General features: G+C 43.8%; 1 long non-coding RNA gene across 1 annotated transcript; it reads left to right on the forward strand.

Moving 5' to 3' along the window:
* Positions 1-2,615: 2,615 nt before the first annotated feature.
* On the forward strand, positions 2,616-15,937 carry LOC147703740 (uncharacterized). The gene is made up of 3 exons (XR_015297316.1): positions 2,616-2,674; positions 14,427-14,559; positions 15,474-15,937. It is a non-coding gene; the product is annotated as an uncharacterized LOC147703740 (long non-coding RNA).
* The last annotated feature ends 4,797 nt before the right edge of the window (positions 15,938-20,734 follow it).

The raw sequence follows: 20,734 nt of genomic DNA on the forward strand, positions 1-20,734 counted from the left end.
AGAAGCCAATCAAAGAAGATCCTCCTTGCTTTTGTGTGATATTAATGCCAATGCACCCCATCATCATCTGGCCACCTGAAGTTTTTCGCTTGAGCATCATGAGCAATTGTTTGAGTGCCTTCTTTATTAAGGGCCAACTTGACATCATCCAAGTTTGAGCTATATTAATAGCTTCATTCCGTTTTTTGAACTTGTTGAATATCCCCATTGAAAAGAACGATGAATTGAGAATCATTGGAATCCAGTACCAACCTCTACCCACGTGTTATTGACATATCATGTAATGGTTTCACTTAACAAAGAGCACCCCATGATTTCCAGTGTCAAAGGCGGTGGATGGATCAGGTAGAACTAGCGGTGCTGCTTCCCTTCGTAAGCGGTCTCCAATAAACGCTGTCTTGCATTAAGCAGGGTTGTTTTTTCCCCCCTGCCTGATCTGAAGCCCAACTGCGTTTTCCATAACAAGGTGCTGCTTCCCTTCGTAAGCGGTCTCCAATAAACGCTGTCTTGCATTAAGCAGGGTTGTTTTTTCCCCCCTGCCTGATCTGAAGCCCAACTGCGTTTTCCATAACAAGGAAGGGAGCACCTCAGGCATGGAAACATTTTGCCAGTTAACACCATGGGCGGGGCATATTATACATCGCGCCCTGGGGTAAACGTTGTTTACAACCCGGTGTATACACTGCACGACCTTTAACATGCTGCCATTACAATGCAAGTCGTTACTACGACTTGCGCTGCTGGATGGCGCTGTTGGTTAAGGAATATTGCAATTTTCTATTCCAACACCTTCCATACTGTTACGTGGACTGGTGTTGGAATATAAAATTATAATATTCCTAAATCCGCGCCCTCCAACGCAAGTCGTTGTAACGACTTGCGTTGTAATATCCGCGTTGTAAAGTACCGTGATCTAAAAGATTGCGTTGTACTGACATACATCCCGCCCTGGTGGTGCAATGGGCACGAGTGCCGTCTTTGTGCGCCCCCAGGGCACTATTGGATAGTAGAAGACTGCTCCTTCTGTAATACTGATGGCACTGGCACACATGTAGCGCCTGAGAAACTCGAAGCAACATATAAGCAGTCACTCCATATCTCACTGAATGCGCTGCTCCCAGAGTAGGTGCAGATTTGCGGCTGCCCTGAGACAGTGCATTAATTGTACTAAGGAGCACTGTCCCTGTTTGTGTCAGGCGCTACAGGAGGCAGTGCACCCTGTCTATAACATGGGTGGTAAATGGTGGTAAACGTCCCACACTTAAATGTGCAAACATTATGATTTGATGGTGCTGAGAAGTCGTGTTACGGGGTACTGCGACAGAACCCGAACTACTGAAATGCTTCATTAGTTCAACGTCAGAACTGCCTTTTACAACTATGGTAGTTTTACCAAATAGGTCTGAAAATTGTGGGGTAATATTTGCCACCTGGTTCAAACATTTTCTTGGGGAGGTTAAGGGGTAACCAGTCGATCACTCTCCCTCCAATCTGAGTGAAACTCCCCTAGGGATGGTGAGCCGCCCACTCTCAGTGCATTGTGGTGCTGGTGTTAAAACACTTCCCAAGGCTGCTCCTGGTCCTGACTCCTGTCCTGTGCATTTATAACCTTCTGCCAAAGGCCAGCCTCAACAGAGCCGTCGGCCATAATCGAGAAGATCTTAATTCATGTCAGTGAGCATGTCTGCTAAAAACAGGCTGCTCTGTGACTGCCTGTGCGCTGGAATTTGCCTGTATTGTGTGTGTTGCTGCATGCATGACCAGTGCTTAAACTTTGCCGGTGGGTGCAGGAAGTGTGCACTAGTGGCACACGTTTTTGGGGGGAATGGGCCTTATTTTTAATTTGTCTACTTTTTACTCGGAGCGAAAAAGAGAAAGACAGAAAACTGAGAAAAAAGGAGGAAGTAAAAGAAAAGAAGACAGTGACAAGGAAAGAATGCAAAGTTGCCTGTGAATCTGCAGGGGGGAATTAGGGAGACATTTGTAGGATGGCGATAAAGAGACAAGAAGTGGAATCAAAACTAGACAGCTTTGGTATTTGGTAATCATTAGCAATGGGTCTGCCTTTATGTTTTATTTATTTCTAAATGTTTTCCTTTTTATTCTTTATATTACATTTGAATGTTTTATTAAAATGAAATACTGATTACATGACTGTATGTGGCTGTTCTATGACGGCACTCTGGGACCACTAGTGTGCACTGCTGACTGCCAGTGCATGCTTGGGAGTGGGATGTATGACGTTACAACGCAGGCTATTACAACGCCTGCCTTTACAACGCGGTTTTTACATCGCAGTCCATTACAACGCATAGCGCTTTGGGGTGCTGGATAGTGAATAGTTTAATTTACTATTCCAACTCCAGTCCACGTGGACACTAGGGAAGGTAATTGGATAGTAAATTAACCTATTCCCTATCCTAGAGTGCCCCCCAGAGCAATGCGTTGTAATAGTTTGCGTTGTAATGACCGCGTTGTAATGGTAGTGCGTTGTAAAAGTTTTGTTGTAAAGGTTGTTCACCTTGGGAGTGCCCTTCATATTTACCTCTGTGATTCTTCTGTGATTGTCTCGCTTATGGCCTGTCTTACATTGTTGTCCCCCTCTCTTTTGCCTGCAGGATGGCGTATATCACATTACTGGCCCTTCTGTGCGCCGCACTCTGCGTTAATGCAGGTAAGATCCCATGAGGGATTCACAATAATAGGAAATTGGTAGCACGCAGACCTACAGGGAATACGGTGCATGCAGAATGACAGGGACATTAGTGTTATGGAAAAAGGGAATTCCAGTACTGCAGGAATGTAAGAATTCATATTATGTTATGCGTTTTATTTATCACACATTGTGAAATTACCTGGCTTCTTAGTGCTTCAATTCAATTTATGGGTTTGCGTTCTGTGGTGGGAGTTCACAGACAGGCCCTGACCAAGTGTAGTGAGTATAGAGTTGTGAATGGTGTTGGGTTTTGCCTGTGGTTGAATTCCTTGGGGTGGGTAGATCTTGGGGCCTACTTGGCAAACCCATTTGAGTTAATCTAGATTTTGGGTTGTCTTTATGGGGTGTATTGGATTGGTGAAAGGCGTTTTACAACCTTTTGCGTTACCCGCATCAACTATGATTTAGTAGTACATTGTTTTTGAACTTCATACTGTACTGCGTGTTAACTTCACCTTCCTAGAACCTGAATGAACGATTCTGCTGGTGTTTTTAGTGCAGTTTTTGTGACTGGCTGTACAGGTGTTTATCTTCTGTAGTCGACACTGGCATTGGGTGGAAAATGCCAGCAACGGCCAGTGCAGGTAAGACCGGTGGGGCCGGGTGGGTGATTTCTACAGACGACGGTGAGAGAAAATTAATTATTTATTTACTTTTCCCTCATCATCGTCCGTCGAAATCCCTCCCTACCCGACCCCATCGCTCTTACCTGCACGCGCCGCTGATGGAAAATGCACGACAAAAAACACATTACTTGCCATGTTGGAAGAACAAAATACCTAAAAACGCACCTGTCAACAAACTTTTTCAGCATATGGACTACGAATCTAGAATGTCCTTCCTTTGCACCTCAGACTTTCACTGGCCTGCAGGGTAGGTGAGCACTTTATAAACACCCCCAGTAAAATACATTACAATAAATCACTAAGTAGGAACTCAAGCAACACGCTGTACGCACTCTAGTCATCTCTCATCTAGACAGTAGTATTTTTGCCTTAACTGCCTCTCGCACAGCATCCTTAAAGTGGTTCTACCAACAGCGGCAAGAATGACCATTGGCACCTCAAAGTATTACCATATGGTACTGCACTTTCACAACTCTAACCGCTGTCATTAACGGTCTGCACCGTTTTTAGTAGGGGTCGGCAGAACTCGCGGAGTTCCATAAAAATTCTACGAGATTCCGCCAACGTGTGGAAAACGTACACCTTGCGGTATTCGCGCTGTAATTTAGTGAGAGCAACGCTGAGAAATTAGCACAGACGGCTCAATACGATGCGCAAGAGCCGGCAGCCATTCGAGTTGATTTTGCTGCCGCTCTAGTAGAAAATCTAACTTGAGCGGCAGCAAATCTACTCGAGAAGCAGCCTTCTGACTGTGACCGCCCATATAAGAAAATTGCACTAGGGCAAAAAAAATCTTGCTCCTGATTGCATTTCTGGAGCCTCGTTGGAAAAATATTCCATGACTGGACTACTGGTCTCCAGTTACAGAAACACAGTGGTTCCTTTGGTGCAGGCCAATCCCCGTCTTGGCTGACAAACTGCACTTCAATGACTCTCCTGGGGCCAGCTGACTTGGGTGTAAACTTTTGAGAGTCAGGACTTGATCGTCCGGGCTGCACGTCTGCAGTCAGTGGCGGGCAAGCATTTTTGGCTACTAACTGACCAGAATGGGCGACTTCAGCTCTTGTGGCCCTGGTGCTGTAACACATAATCTTCTAACTGACTCTTTGAGTTCACCTTATTAGTCTGGGGCTCTGGAGTGACTTTTCCATGAGCCAGGCACTACTGGTACAATCTTCTCTTTGCTAAGCTAAGGATTAGAAGGTGCAGTCAAGCGAATGGTGCAGCCTCTCTTGCCAGATACACGGAACAGCTGTGCAATCCATCTTTGCTCCTTTCTCCTACCATCTACGATCTGAGGTCTAGGTGCCAGGGGTGCCGTATTTGTGCCCAGAAAATGTCCTCAGGGGATGTATTGGTCCCTAGCCTATGGGCTAGTAGCAATTTTCCTTCCTGATGATGAATTTCTGTGAAGTGTGGCATCTAGTTATCCCACTTTGCACTAATAGGCTCTCTCCCAAATTGGCAGAACCTTTCTCTCGGTGTGTGGGGTTTGGTAGCCCACCCTACAGGTATGGCTACTGTAGGGCCACACGCTCACGGAAAATATAGCAACTGGTTCCCCCTCTCCATCCCCCGATGCCAACTCATCTACCTCAACAAAAGAACAATATACATTTTTCCTTCTAAAATCCAATTTGTGTAAGTCTGTTTGTACTTTTTTCTCAATTGAGTTATATGATTGATGCCTTGACTAGATTTTTCTTTAGATTAACTCTTTTTGACACCAACTGATTTTATTTGTTACTAAATAACTTTATAAATGATCCACTTGTTAGCAAGTTGCCTTATATGTAATGGATACCCTAGCTCCCAAAGGGTTATTGGGTTGCCCAACCTCGTAGTAGTGATTCACTAGAAAACTTGGGCAACCGAGTGGCAACTTTCCAAAACTTGCCTTTGCTTAAAAGTTACACTAAATTAAACATAGGCATTAAGTCGAGTTTAATGTATCCATTAATTTGATACCTTGAAGTACCAAGTTTAGTAGTCCCAATCAGGAGTTAGCGCAGCTGAGTTGTCAGCATTTAACCCAGTACTTGCCAACAGGACTACCAGTCTTTCCGCAGTGTAAATGAAAAATTGGGGTTTTTACTGTTAGGACACTTAAAGATACATGTCCGAATTTCCAACATACAGCACCCCGCCATAAGATTCGATAAACCGACTGTGTAGGGGTGACATAAATACTAATAAAAAGGAGGGCTTTGGGCTTTGCTATTAGTTTAAATGGCAAAGTCGAGTTAGCAGCTTAAAACTGCTCTACCAGTATGCAGGGCAAGGCTTGGAGACATGTTGTCCCATTGTCACAGCAACAGTTGTGCTGCAGCCCTGGGAAGAAACATTTTAACTTAAAGACCTTGAGTACCTTTGGTATCATATACTAAGGTCTCAAAAGTAAGTTAACATATGCCAATCAGGCTTAGCCAATCAAGCACAACCTTCTAAGTGTTAAAAGCACTGGCACTGAGGTCTGGTTAGCAGGCCTTAGTGCATTGTCAGATCGAAAAACCAGTTGTCTTTTTGAAGCACACCCTTTGTTTTGACTCATAATGGATGGTGTGGCGCAAAGAGGATTTTGGCACATGGGCATAGAACCTCCAGTCTGTGGCAAATTGAAACAGTGACCTAGAGTTAGATGGGTCAAAAAGGAGATACTTTTCTTCAGTTTCTGTAACTTACTAAATAACACCTTTGCAGGCAAGGTGCCCCAAACCTCTCTTTTTATGAACATGACATTGCGACACAGCCACAAAGCCTTGTGGATTGGGAGAGGGAAAGGGTGAAAGGGGCATATCTCTGACCAGAATATGGGTGCCCAAACTGGGCGGATGGTGCAAGGGTCATTACTGAGGCTGTATCAACTATTGAGAGTATCCCTATCAACCTAGAGATGGTCATACAATTGTGGTAGGGAACCCCATAAACTAAAAATTGACCTCTCATATACCTCTGGGGATGGTCCAAAATTCAGCAGCCAGTCCCAGCTTTAGAAAAAGCAAATGAGGCTGCTGGTCTTCTGACCAAAAGTCTGCACTGCCGCCTATTTAAGGGCGGGGTTACCGAAAGTTTCTTTGATTGACTTCTAAGTATTTAAATAATATGCACATTTATATTTGAGCGCGGAAAGTGCCCCTCATGTATCCAGATCACGGCTAATTGAATGCGCTGGATTTTGCAGTGAGCCCCACACGCCGCCACCGCTATCGAAGCTCAGCAGAGGAGGAAGGAGGAGAGAGCCGTTACCGTTGCTGCATCGTGCACTACGGAGCCGAGCCGAGCCTGCCTGTACTCCGGAGCACTGTATCCCCGGAGCGCTCGGGGGGGCCGCAAGCAATAGAGGCAACCGAGGGGGTTGAGCGGAACGGCGGTATAGCTCTTGGCTGGTTCCCGCTCCTGCCTCCGCTCCCCCGCCCTCCCCCGCCCGGCAGCCGTTATCAGATCTTAGCACAGAGAGCCCGAGAGTGGAGCGGAGCCGCCGCTGCCTGGTGCTCATCGCCATCTTACAAACCCACAGCCTGCAGCTTGCAGCCTTGCAGCCTGCAATCGAAGATCCAGGAAGATCTAGGAGCTCCCATGGAGAAGCAACAGAGGGGTTGTGTGGCAGTGGGGCAGAGCAGTTTAGAAGTTGAGCAGTAGAGCCCCAGCTTTGCTCTTGGCTGGCTCCTGCTCCTGCCCCTGCTTCAACCGCCCTCCGCCTCTACAGCTCCTGATACAAACCACGTGTGGTCCCAGGACGAGTTTGCAACCCTGATCTTGACCCTAATTGCAAACCAAGTCCCTGACGCCAGGAGGCGAGCTGGTCTGCAGATGAGCAGGAAGGGAAGGGAAAGGAATCAAGTGGGTCACGCTGTTATTTCCCCGCTATCCCTGAACTTGTATCTGCACAGCACCCAGAGGAGAATTTGAAAGCAACCGCTTTCGGGCTGTTGAGACCCCCCACCGCCAGCCTCCCGCCGCCCTGCTGTTTCCTACCTTCTGACAGTGGGGCCGCCGAGTGGAGTGAGGCGAGGGGCTGCCTACAACTTCCGGCAGCCCTCGAGGTCTCCAGCCTCACCGTCACAACTCGGCGCCAGGAGGCGCATAAAGGTGCTCATTGTTCCCTCTCGCGGGACGCTGGGCGAAGCCTGGGCCAAGGGTGGGCCCGTCCTAGCCCGTCACAGACCGGAGAAGACTGGGCTGGGCCCAGTCCCCTAACATCTGATATCAGGTAATTTCCAACCAAAAACTTAACACGCTGTTCGGGGAGGGATCGTATAGCACTCATCCCTTATCACCAGGAGCAAACCGTTATTAATCACTCACTTGGTTAAACCTCACACAATGTCTACAAGAGGCTCTAGAAGCAAAACACTGAAAAATATGACGACTTCCGTTGGCCCCATAGACCAATTCATCACCAAGGTGAACCAAACTATAGACCAAACTGTAATGTTGATCGACAGACGTGTCTCTTATGAACTAGAGCAAGCAAGACGCTCATCAATGGGTCTGCTGGCACAGGCACGAACACCAAATGTACAATCACATAATGTCACAACGCTGGAATCACACGCTGACATTCACGTAATTCCAAATACAGTTGACGTTTCGGTATCTTTACAATTGTCTGATTCACAATTGTCCCAGGGCCTTGAGCAAACCCCCGACATTTTTGCAAGCCCTCAGTTACCTCAAAATGACCCCACACAGAGCGAAACTAGAGGGATAAGGGAAGGAGCAATCCCGAAACATCCAACACTCAAAGAAACTTATTCAGGAAACCATGCAAAAAAAGACGTAGTGACTTTTCAATCTAACTCACATCCTAATCTTCGTGATTCAAATAAAGACCAGAGTTCGAATAACATCAAAACTACAGCAGTTACAGAACTTAACAGTAACATCAATACTGACGTACTTACAATTGAAGATCATAACGACGGAGTTAATTCCAACCAAACCCACCAAAAAAAATCAGCGCTACTGCGAAATAGAAATCTGAACAACGATAAGTTACAATCCTCTCTAATAAAAGAAATAGCGGAAATAGTTAAATATCAGCTACAACCCATCCAAAAAAGGCTAGAGCTGATAGAAAAACAAGTAGCGATACTAATTGCTTCCTCAAAAAAATCCACAAATCCAAGACTTCAAGACCTATCAATTTCGGCTGGGCCTAAAGCTTTAGCTGGAAACGCAAAGTCTGCTAACAATTCAAAACAATTAGTCAATAACACGATGATAACAAATACCCCAAACGTAAAAACAGGACATTCAGAGAAAAACTCAAAAAATCCAACTCCTTCAATCAAAACTAAGCCCTCTCAAGAACCCCCTAAAACAGCATCAGGCACACAAAACCAACTACCAGCAAGTGCTCCCTCTGCAAAAGTTCCCCCAACAAACGCTTCACCCAGACCATCTGCACCTACAGCTTCACAGCCCGACCAGACACAAAGGCACAATAACAAACCAGAACGACCCCAAAAAAGATGGACCAAACCAGCAAACCTCCCCCCGGAGGCAGCTCCCTTTGTAGTCATTCTAACAGGGGTCCCAGAACTAAGCAACAACACAGACGAACCAACCTGGTCTTTGCTAAACAAAACCCGGTACTGGCTGAACATTAACAGACCTAATCACCCCAATAACATCACCAGAATCACCACAGTCAGAAGGGTTTCATGGATAGGTCACCAACCAAAAACCATCCCTGGTGACTGTATAATAGTCAACCTTGAAAATCCCCGTGCTGTGGATTATATATTCTCTTGGGACTCACTGGAAGGTAGTGGTGGAATAAACGCAAAACGCTTATCTTTCTTTTACCCCCGACAAGGTCATCGTGCCGAGGACCCTAACTGGCCGTCAAACTGGTCTTGGAATCAGCATTACCACGGGCAGAGAAGTTGGAACCAGGGCGACTGGGGTTTTGGAAACAACCAAAGGAGCAGATTCCAGGGAGAATGGGGGTATGACCAAAAAGACCGGGATGACTGGAACATCTACGGCAGGAGGGCACAGCAACCACCACAGAGGGAACCATGGGCCGGAATACCAACTTTCAACAGCTATAGTTGTTTAGAGATGGTCGACTGACCATCACCACAGATCTATGATAAGATTCCCTTGTCGAAAAACAGAGTCTCACCAAACAACTTAGCTAGCCTCCCCTTAAGCAATGTATCCAATAAAGATCACCTTGTGTCAAAAACCAGGATAAACAAATCAACTGTGATGTTAAAAACTCAAATCAAGGTAAACATGATACAAGACTCACAACGTCCTTCCAAGGCTCTTATGAGACCCCCAACAATGCCACAAACAGCCCAAAAGGTGCAGGCAAATGCCCTAAATACGACATCTGAATCACAACCCATCCAACTTGAAGAAATCATTGCTCAGAATATGCCATCCACTGCAACCTTAGAAAATCTCGATAAGAGGGTGCTATTCTGGAACGTCGCGGGACTAGCGACCAAACACGCAGAAAAAAGTTTCCTTGATCTGATAGAATCGAACGATGTAATTTGTCTCCAGGAGACATGCCTTAATAACCCAATCCATCTACTGGGATACAAAACATTCTTCTCCCAAGCAATAAGATCAAATTCAGGGAGAAGCAAAGGAGGCCTAACAGTATACATCTTCAACCTCTGGCCATGTCATGAATCAACTCCCACAATACTTCATCAGAACTTTCAGATCATCAATCTTCAAGGAACCAATCAAGAGGTTTATACCATCATAAATTTTTATAACAATATGAACATGACGGAGTTGACCAAGACCCAAACGAAATTTTGAATCAGACCAACAATCTCAAAACAAAGTACGCTAACGTCTCCCATACAATAATCTGGGGAGGAGACTTTAATCTTCACTTATGCAACAAAAGTAATACCTCCATCTGTGGGATCTCAGACGAACAAGGAAACTGTCTAACTCATTTTTCCCACACCATCGAAGGCAACAACATGCAGGCCATTATGTCCGAACTGGACATAGGGTTTGCCAATCTGTTAAAAACCCATATAACCCAATTTACTCCTACTTTTCACGGAAGAGGTCTTGAAACTTTAATCAATTATATATTAATATCTACTAATAAAGCCACATGTATTAAGACTTTTGAGGTGCTTAAAAACGCACTCAGCGATCATTTCCCACTAAGATTGACCTATCAAGAACCGACCCACCGAAAGGAAAAAGATAAGGCCTATTTCGGAATCCTCAACCAGGAAGTACTAACACTGGATAGATTAAACGGCTACACCCTCAAATGGAGCAAAATAGATCAGGAAGCCATCAATACAAGAATAATTAAAACATGTAAAAATCAAATAGACAAGTGCCTAGATCCTTCGACATCCTCAACAGAGATCATGACCAACTACGAAGAGATCGTGAATAATATTAGTAATGAACTAACCAAGCCATATAAACATAACAAGACAATAAGAAAGGGATGGTTTGACACAGAATGCACTAAAGCTTACTCCGACTTAAAGAGGGCCTTAGCAAAAAAAGAAAGAAACAGACAAGAGGTAATTAACTTAAGAAAAATTTACACGCTAGCAATCAGGAAAAGAAAAAAGGACCTAAAAGCAAACCTCTGGATCCAACTACTAAAAAGCAGCACTTTAAAAGACACCACAGCTTTCTGGGAGATAGTTAAAAATCCCTTTCTAACAGAAAACAATGACGACCCATCCCTGGACGTAGTCATAAACGCACAGGACTGGGTGCAACATTTCTCAGGAGTATTCAGTGAGGTCAAATCTACAGACTCAACCTCCCAGGATTCCCTTTTGCCTGTGAAGTATCCAATAGCTATACACTTTACACTCAGTGAAACGACAAAAGCTATAAAGACGGCCAAAACAGGTAAAGCACCAGGACCCGACTCGGTACCAATGGACCTCTACAAGCTCTCACCTGACCTCTGGTCCCCTCTCCTTACCAAAGTATTAAACGCGGCAAAGGACACTAACCTCCCCGACTCCTGGTCCACCTCGATACTCGTCCCCATCTTTAAGAAGGGCAACAGGGAAAGCCCCTCCTGTTACCGCCCAATCTCCCTCCTGGACTCGATCGGAAAAATGGCAGGGCGCATACTTCTTGATCGTCTCCAGGAGTGGTCGAAAGAACACGGCGTACTCTCAGACCTGCAATACGGATTTAGGGCAGGACTGAGTACAGTGGATCAAGTTCTAAATTTAACATTACTGGCCGGAAAATACGTAAACGCAAATAGATCTTGGCTACATATGGTTTACGTCGACCTCACAGCAGCGTTGGATTGTGTGCAACACTCTAAACTCTGGACAATAATGCTGCAAATGGGGATTGAACCACCAATAGTCGACTTTCTCCGCGAACTATACACAGGAGCCACGGGAAAGGTTAGATTTGGGACAGGCGGACAATTGACAGACAGTTTTCTCATACAGAAGGGGGTCAGACAAGGGTACGTACTGGCCCCTTTCCTATTCACGCTCTATACCAACGGCCTCGAGAGTGCAATGTTAAAGGATGTAAAAGATCTCCCAGAAGCCGGTCGTCGGCAGATTCCTGCACTACTATATGCCGACGACGCGGTAATTCTCGCCCAAAATCCAGTCCAACTTCAACGGGCCCTAAATAACTATTGCTCCTTCATGACCAGTTTGAACTTGAAAATTAATATCAAGAAAACATATGTGATGCACGCGGGTACCAAGGGGAAAAAAGTAAAGAATATATACGTGGACAACCTACCCCTTGAAAGAACGAATACGTACCCCTATCTAGGCATCACTATGGATGAGGCATTCAACTGGAAGGAAGCAGTCAACTCCCGAAAACTGTCCCTCATAAGAACAATTGGTGCATTAAAGGCCTTTTCCCTTTGCCTCGGAAAAAGACCCCCGACCGAGATGATCAAGATATATAATGCCAAATGCATAAGTACAGCCACCTTCGGAGCAGGGGTATGGGGAACGACAAACAACTACAAAAAGTTGAAAACTCTTTTCTTAGATTCCTACTGGCTGTCCCAAGAAGTACAACTACCTCGAACTCGGGGTGGACTTTATTTCTGACATCATCAAAATCCAACCGATCATGTTGTGGCGCAGAATATGGGCAACGGACGAGTGCCAGCTCACAAAATCAATAATTCAGGACTGTCTGAAATTAGACAACATGAGAAAGATAAAATGGTTGGCCTACGTGAAATCTTTTTTTACAGACATTGGTTTCCCGAGGTTCTTTGACGACCCCTTGTCAGTAATAGACATATAGAAAAAAGAACTTAAAACAATCTGTATGTCGCATCTATCTCAACTTCGGATGCTGAGTGAAATAGGGAAGCCATCAGTTCAGCATTGTCTACTAATTCAGCTGGTCCCCACCATCCAACGGTACTTGCAGTATGATTTAACACAATATGAAAAATTCCTTCTTACCCGTTTTAGGTTTAATTTATATCACTACTTGGTTCTGTTTCCTAAACAAAATGACTGGACACATAATATCTTAGTATGCCCTTGTGATTCTATGTCTCCACAGTCCACAATTCATGTCTTGTTTTTCTGCAAATTTTATACACCATTACCCAGACGGTGGATAACACCAGTACTAAAAGTTCTAAAAATTCGCAGATGTCGCCCTGCCTACCTGGCACTACAATTTTTGGAAAATAACCTGATGACAAAATCGGTTGTACAGTTTCTCAAATTATGTATTAGGCATCAAATGAACTTATGAATTCTGATGGAGAATCCTTTTTGATATTTGATATAAGATGGATTTCTAAAAATATGTTTTTAATGTACCGTTCGATACAAAATGAATGTGATTTTTAATATTTATTGTGTTTTTTATGTACTTTTATGGCTTTCAAAAAATGGAAACCGAATAAAGATGATTTGATTTGATTTGATTTGAATGCGCTAAAAGCCAGGTACCAGATGGGAGGAGACCTCCAGTTCTCCACCTGAGCTCCACAGCTGTGGAACATTGTACCTATGACCACAGAAAAAGCTTCTGACCATATTCATTTAAGAAAGGCCCCGGCGACGTGCTGTCTGCACAAACATTTTTATACAATATGGATTGCAGCAAAACCTGTTACTCAAGTCATTGTTATACAATAAGTAAATATGGTGCCAAATGGCATTTCCCAATTTTTGAGGTCTGGCCTTGAGGCAGCTTTACTTATTTGCTAGCCTCGTTCAATAAAAAATATAAATATAGAATGTAAACATATACACATATGTAGAGGGGCTTTGGGTCAGTCCTTTTCGTTCATTGGTCTGTACACCTGTCATTCATATTTTGTTTCCATAGTATGCAGCATTGGGAAATGGGCAGCCAACTTTAGCCATTGCCTCTCATGCACACATGTGCAACCCCATCTAAAAAGAAATGCACCTTGGTGATAGCCTTGTGTTCTAATACCATACTCTGCCAATACTTTCTTCTCTTCATTCGTTAGCCTTTTTCTATTTTGCTAGCGATCTTGCGTGTTTAAACCGTGTTACAGTAATTCAAAGCCAGTAACAATTTTTCTTTTCACAGATAAGAATCATATTTTTCTTTGACGTGCGTTAACATGAAAATGGGTTTCCATTTCTGTTCTAAATTCTTCTTAAAGCTAGGAAATACTTTTACTGTCTTGTTAAAACTATATGCATTTTTTTAATTTACACATTTTATTGCAAACATATGGCCTCCACATTTAGGAGTTCTTGTTTTGTGGCATTTGCCTTCAATATATATATTTTTAATTAATAAAAATAACCGCTAGCCAAGGCCAATTGCCAATGCTTGTTTCATTAATTCACACTTTACAGAATAAGGCCTCATGATCGCGATTAACAGTGCTGCTTCCCCGTTATATGTAAAACTCTCCGGGTTGGACCCGCAAAATTCAGAATAAACCACGCTATCTCCATAACACTGACCTTTCATGATCTTGACGTGCTAAGCGAACTCACTGTTCCTGAGAATGATTATGGCGCGCCTTAGTCTGAAGGTGTACATTGGAGTTGCAAAACACACACACGCCCTCTTCCTTTGCATGCTCATCTTGTGGGTTTCTCCCCCTCTCTTCTCAGGTACTCCGCGCTCCTCTTCATACTCCGGAGAATATGGCGGTGGTCGTGGAAAGAGGTTTTCCCAATCAGGAAACCAGCTGGACGGACCGGTGACGGCCCTGAGAATCCGGATCAACAGACGGTTCGTCACAGGGTGAGTCCATGACGTATGTGGGTTTCAATTTAAGATTTTGCTGACGGCGAGGGTCTGGTGAAATACTCATTCCGCAACCTCAATCTTATATTACTTTAGAAATGTTCTGTTAGCCTAGCTACACGAATTACTTGAAATTGCGATATTATGCCATGTTGCAAAACTACCTTTGTGGACAACGCAAGCACGTGGAACAACGTGATAGACCCGAACGGGAACAGCTGCTGTTAGCACTGTTTGTGTTATTTTGCGCCATATTTTAGTGCGAAATGTGTCCTTGTCTCCAAAATGGATGCGAGGATGCATGTCGTGCTAAAATCTAGCACCAAATGGCAGTTTTGCGTTTTACGTAATAATGCGTAATTTATTGTAATTTCTGAAATTGTACCTATTTTTTCAAAAATAAACTTCTCATCCCCCCACTGCAGGCCTGATGTGGGACCACAAGCCCTTTAGGTTGCCACACCTCTTAAAAATATCACTTATCCGCACCTCTCTAGTCGCATACGGTTCAATGGCATCGATTTCATAGCCAGTGCACCCGTCTCTTACACTTTAATGGCGTTTTACTGATTTCCCCTTCTGACAGTGGGGTCTTGCTCACTCTCCAGTATTGGCCTCATGCACTTAAAAGAGGTCTGACCCGTTACCCTCGACCCTGGCATAGTTAAGTATGATGATCTGCCGCGCAGTCTTCAGATCACTCTACTGATGCACCTCTATTGACACTTACTCAGTTCCCACATCAGCAGTGTTCTTCTGCTCAGTTATGTGGCTAAGCCTGCATCTGTGACCTGTGGGATGTGCTCCAAGATTATGCTATTCAATTTGACCGTAATGTGCAATGTTTTAGAAAGGAAAAGTGATTCCATTGTAGTCATGATGGACTCTATGTTGGTTTTGACCTTCTGCAGGCTTCAGATTCGTTATGGCACTACTTGGAGCACCTACCAGGGAGGGAGGCTTGGTGACCTGGAGGAGGTTTTCCTGCACCCCGGAGAGCACTTCATACAGGTGCAAGGCAAGTACTCAGACTACATCCGCAAGCTGGTCTTCATCACCAACAAGGGCCGCCACTTCCCATTCGGCAAAGACTATGGTACCAGCTTCAATGCCGCTCCCCTTTATCCTGGCTCTGTTTTGCGCTACGTGAGTGGCAGCTCAGGCTCAGTCATCGACGCCATCGGCTTCCACTGGGACAAGCCCAACAGCGGCTGTGTTCACTGCAACCAATAGGCGCCTTGGACTCTTTCTCACCAACTCTCAAAAATCTCAATCACTCCTAAAAAATGCACTCCATTTTCTTCCATGTCAACCTCTCGGGCGATTTTTATGAGTGCTGTATTAACCAACAAAATAAAGTTTTTCTGACATTTGATTGAAAGTGATTTTTTGGTCTTATTCTAATTTACAGAAAGAGTGGGTGCCGTGGCGTAACAAAAGCATAGGGAGATCTCTTGCAAGATAGGAGGAGGGCGCCTCCACCTCAGGTTACACAAATCCACACATGATCTGGATTAAGACTGGATGGCAACCCTCAGGAAAAATAGAAAATACAGGCTCAGACCCCACTCTCAACAAATAAGGATTATCTTGATCATTCACCCAGGATGCTTTTTGTCTCACCTCCCTTAAACAAAATAGCGGGACGGACATCGAGTGCCATATTTATTAAGAAGTTACACAATGCAGGTAGCAAGAAAAGTTGCTGTGTTGCGTGGCATGAACTGGAGAGGGCAGAACTGCAATATATATATATATATATATATATATATATATATATATATATATATATATATATATATATATATATATATATACATATTTATATTTATATTTATTTATATATACACACAAAGTAATGTTCTAATCTATCCAAGTACTGGCACACATTATGCAGCTATGAGCCAACACTGGCACTTTTGCACCATAGTGCAAGGAGTCTGCGTTTTGGTTTGCATAGATTTTCTGCAGAAAGGGACCCCAGCTAAGGTATGCTCAAGATTTTTGTGCAATTACATGTGTAGATGTCTTTGTAGAAATGGATTTGAGTAAAAATCAATGGGTGGATGCACAGGAATGTTCATGCATCACCCATAGAAAGCCTCCCTGACACAAAGCAACACTTTGTTACAAGGCAAAGCATGTTGTGATTTGCATTGTTTTGTAAATCCCAGCCGAAGACTTGTGTCAGGTCTGCTTTAAAAACGTATTGCAAACTCTTCGTAAAATAGGGCTCCAGTTTTCTCTGTGTAAAGCATGTTTCATACTTTCTGTTAACCATCCAAGTAATTGAACTTCCAGGTAGATGGTAAATGCTTTGCTGTTGGCTGATTGCTGTGTGTTTTTGGTTCTTGCCACTGTGGAGTGGTGTAGAGTAGAAATGTGGCGTAATGTGGAGCATTGCAGAGTAGAGTGCAGTGCTGTGGAGCGGTGCAGAGTGGAGTGGGGTAGGGTGAAATTTCCATGGTGTGTAGCACACTACCATTACAGACAACACATCTTCAATTGAATGACCATTACATTTGCACTGGCATACAGTTTTACTGATAAAACTGTACAGCGCACAAACGATAATGAGTTGAACTGTCATCACCTATTGTATTGATTTTTTTAAATCATATTAAATATTTGTTTCCACTACACTTCAGAATTACCCCAAAATGTGCTTCATTTTTACCTCCCTGATTCTAAAATATCTGCACAGTTCATGTACAGACATTGCATTTTGTTGTGTGCTAGAAAAAAATACCATTTTACAACTTTCTGTATAGCACACAACAGTAACCAGCATGATTGTCAAACAAGTCCTCTCACTTTGAAGTCAGTGAAAGAAAAGTACACCAAGCTCCCTCAGAATACAGAGCATTACATTTGATCTCTGTCTTTGAATGAACAGCAAAGGTGACAAGTTAAGAACAAGAGTTGAAGGTCTGTTTACAAAAATCAATCACTGGGGGGAGGATATCATAGGGCTTGGGCAAGGGAAGGGACAAACTCATCAAGCTGACTAGTCTAAAACAAATAAAGGCAGAAAATAGAAAGCAAGCAAATGTGAATTACAAAACATAATGCCAATGGTAAGCAAAGGGTGGAATGCATTCCCATGGAAGCTTTCCGAATGTCTCCAAGAAGTTGTTAGCAAACAAGAAAGCTGTACTGTCTGGTAGGTTTCACTTTAAAATGTTCCATGAGCACTGATGCCCACTACAAGCAGGGAAGTTATTTTCACTTTCTCTGCTGTTGAGGATCATCCTCTGCTTCTGGTCTGAGAAAGGGAAGTCAGCTTGCTTCAGATCCATCAGTGCTTCTTGTGCCAGCATTCCAGTTACTAAAGCGGGGAGGTCCAAACTGTGGTGAGGATGCTGGTGTGCTCCCCTAGCCCATGACGTCTTTGCATCAGAAAAAGCAACTGCTGAATGTAAGCATTTCCAATTAATTAATGGCAAAGGGCTGAGTATAGCAGGCATATGCTCCGTCACAATGTACCCTCCATCATTCTGAAATGCATTGGAAGTAATCATGAGCTTTAATGTGTAAACTTTACCTTGTCATTTAGGGTGCCTTCTTTTGGTGTTCACTTCCCTTATGTGATGCAAAGCTACAAGCAGTCTATCTTTCCATGTTGGTTTATGCTAGCCTCCTTGTGCATGCCCACCTCTTTCTTTCCTTTCTGTTATTGCTCAATTTGCCGTCTCTTTATTGCCATTCTTATGTATCTCTCGCCTCATTACTCTTATGCTGCATGCACTATCTCAAACAGACATATAGTATCTATAGTACGGGTTTAAAAAAACACCCACTTTTTCATTGGTTCCTCTTACTGTCCTTTAGGAATGGTGGCTTTTCATTGGTAAATACACGTAGTAGTCCCTCCTTTTGTTCCGCCCTGGAGACAGGCCCTGCTACATGAATCCTTTCACTGTGGGCTGTAGGTTTTTCTTCAGTGCACTAATTTGTCTTTCGCTCTGGCCTCACTGCTGCTTCCAGTTCACCTAATCTCACTTAGCTTCCCAGAACAGCACCTCCCACAGCTGTTCTTCGCTCCCTCTCAAACATCCTTGTTTTTTAAATGTTGCAGAGTGTATGTGCAGCTGCTCCTCGCCCCTACCCTCTGGAACTCCCTTCCCCTTGAACTCCGCACCATCACCCTCTACCCACAATTCCATAAACAACTCAAGACCTATCTATTCACGAAATCTTTCGAATAACAACCTTCCTGTTCCCCCAGCTCTTTAACTTAGGATCCTGTTAGTAATAGCGCCAAGAAACCGCAGGTATACGTGCGCTTTATAAGAAATTTTAAATTCAAATTCAAATTCTCCTGCTCCTTTGTTGCTCTCCCGATGTGTTTTCACGTCCTCCCAGTGCATCGTTGCTGCCACCAGTCTGACTGTTCCAAGTCAGTCATTTTGTTTGCTTTTATACATCCTATGTGAAAACCGTTTCTTCCGGATGCTGTTGAGTTCTACTGGTTGTGCTGTTTTTATTAAATTGCTCAAACACAGGTGAGTTCACAAATACAGAAAGAGAAAACCGAATACCACTGCCAAACAGACAGGAAATTGTAGTAAACCTTGCAAACGGAACCACGCCTCCTGCTCAATCAGCTGTTCTGACCTGAGATAATAAAATTGTTCCACCGAATCTCGATGTTGTCACTCTTGTCTAGAAAAGGCATACGACCAGCAATGGCTTTTATTCAGAAGTTTCCTTCAAGAAATATCACTCTAAGCTAAACTTGCTCTCGCTTGAAAGCCAAAATGCAAACAAACTTATGTTGTTACTTTGCATGCCCCCTCTTTCTTTTAAACAATTAAATGCACTTCTACAGCCATGACATCTTTTCAGCATTTAGGAGAGTCCTGAACACCTCTGGTGATCCTTCTCCTCATGGGACCAAATCAGTGGTACCCCTACGCCGCCTCTCATATTCTGACCTGGGATCACGAGGAACCGGACAGCACCCTTATTGATACCACCGACCCACGCAATATGATTTTCTCGCTAAGGACTATGGACTATGGAACTTGAAGTTCCGTCTGTAAATATTTGCTCTTCATATCTGTGCACGACTCCAATAAAACCAGCACTGTTCATTTTTGCCACCTCGTTGGTTGTTGGAGTCTTCATTGTGTATACTTAGCCGCCTGGGGTGCCAGACATGCTTCCTTGAGTCCAAAAGTAATATCCACACTTTTTAGGTCTTGCATAGGCAGCACAAGTACTGCGATCTTCATACAGTAGACGGAAAAAATGCACTGCATGCAGTGGCGACTGGTGACATTTGAAAGTGGTGCGGCGTAAAGTGCTAATCATACAGCACCGTAGCGAGCGAGCGCAGCGAGCGAGCCCGAACCCCCTAAGGAGGGTTCCCGAGAAAATTTTGAAAAAATAGTGAAAAAATGGTGCATTTTTAAGCAAATTTGAGAAAGCAGGAAGGTTAATAAAGCAATTGTGAAAGTGCAGGTATTACATTATCAAAGAGCTGTCATATAACATAGGTAGCTCAACCACAGAGCTTTATAACAGCATTCAAAAATACCCTAAGGCCTTGCAGTCCGTTGAAGTTCATAAAGAAGCCATAGCCACTGTGGCTACCTTGAATAATCAACTGCGAATTTAAACAGCCACAGAGTCCAAATCTGAAACATTGAAATAATAATCACTCAAAGTCCTCAACTCGATGAGGGCACCATCTCATCCGGCAGTTACTCCACAAATTACTTGATAATGATAAAACAAATGTGATAGGAGACGCTTTAGTTGCTGTAGGTCCTGGACTCAAGTCACAACTTAAAGCTCCATGGTTCTTGGGAGCGTCGTTTATTGGGAATATAGTGGCTAATGTACAAACATTAGACTATCTATTGCATATCGATACCTACCAAATAACATTACTGCCTCCCCCCCCCCAGCCCAAATGCAATGGTATATTAAATATGAAAAGGGCTGTTAAAGTTCACAGGAGAGGAAACATTAAGCTCTAGTACCTCAAGCTTAGTACTGGTGAGATGTGGTATGAATTTTGTTATCACCTTAAACAGTTTGTTGAACAGAAGAATAGTTACGTTTGTCCTTGGGTATGTAGTTGGGAATTTAAGTTGAAGCCAGTAGAGAGCAAGAGAGAGAGGGTCCCACAGCAGCAACAAAACACAAAGAAATAGGGCCGCTT

The sequence above is a fragment of the Lissotriton vulgaris genome, chromosome 7, assembly GCF_964263255.1.
Source record: "Lissotriton vulgaris chromosome 7, aLisVul1.2, whole genome shotgun sequence".
NCBI lineage: Eukaryota > Metazoa > Chordata > Amphibia > Caudata > Salamandridae > Lissotriton > Lissotriton vulgaris.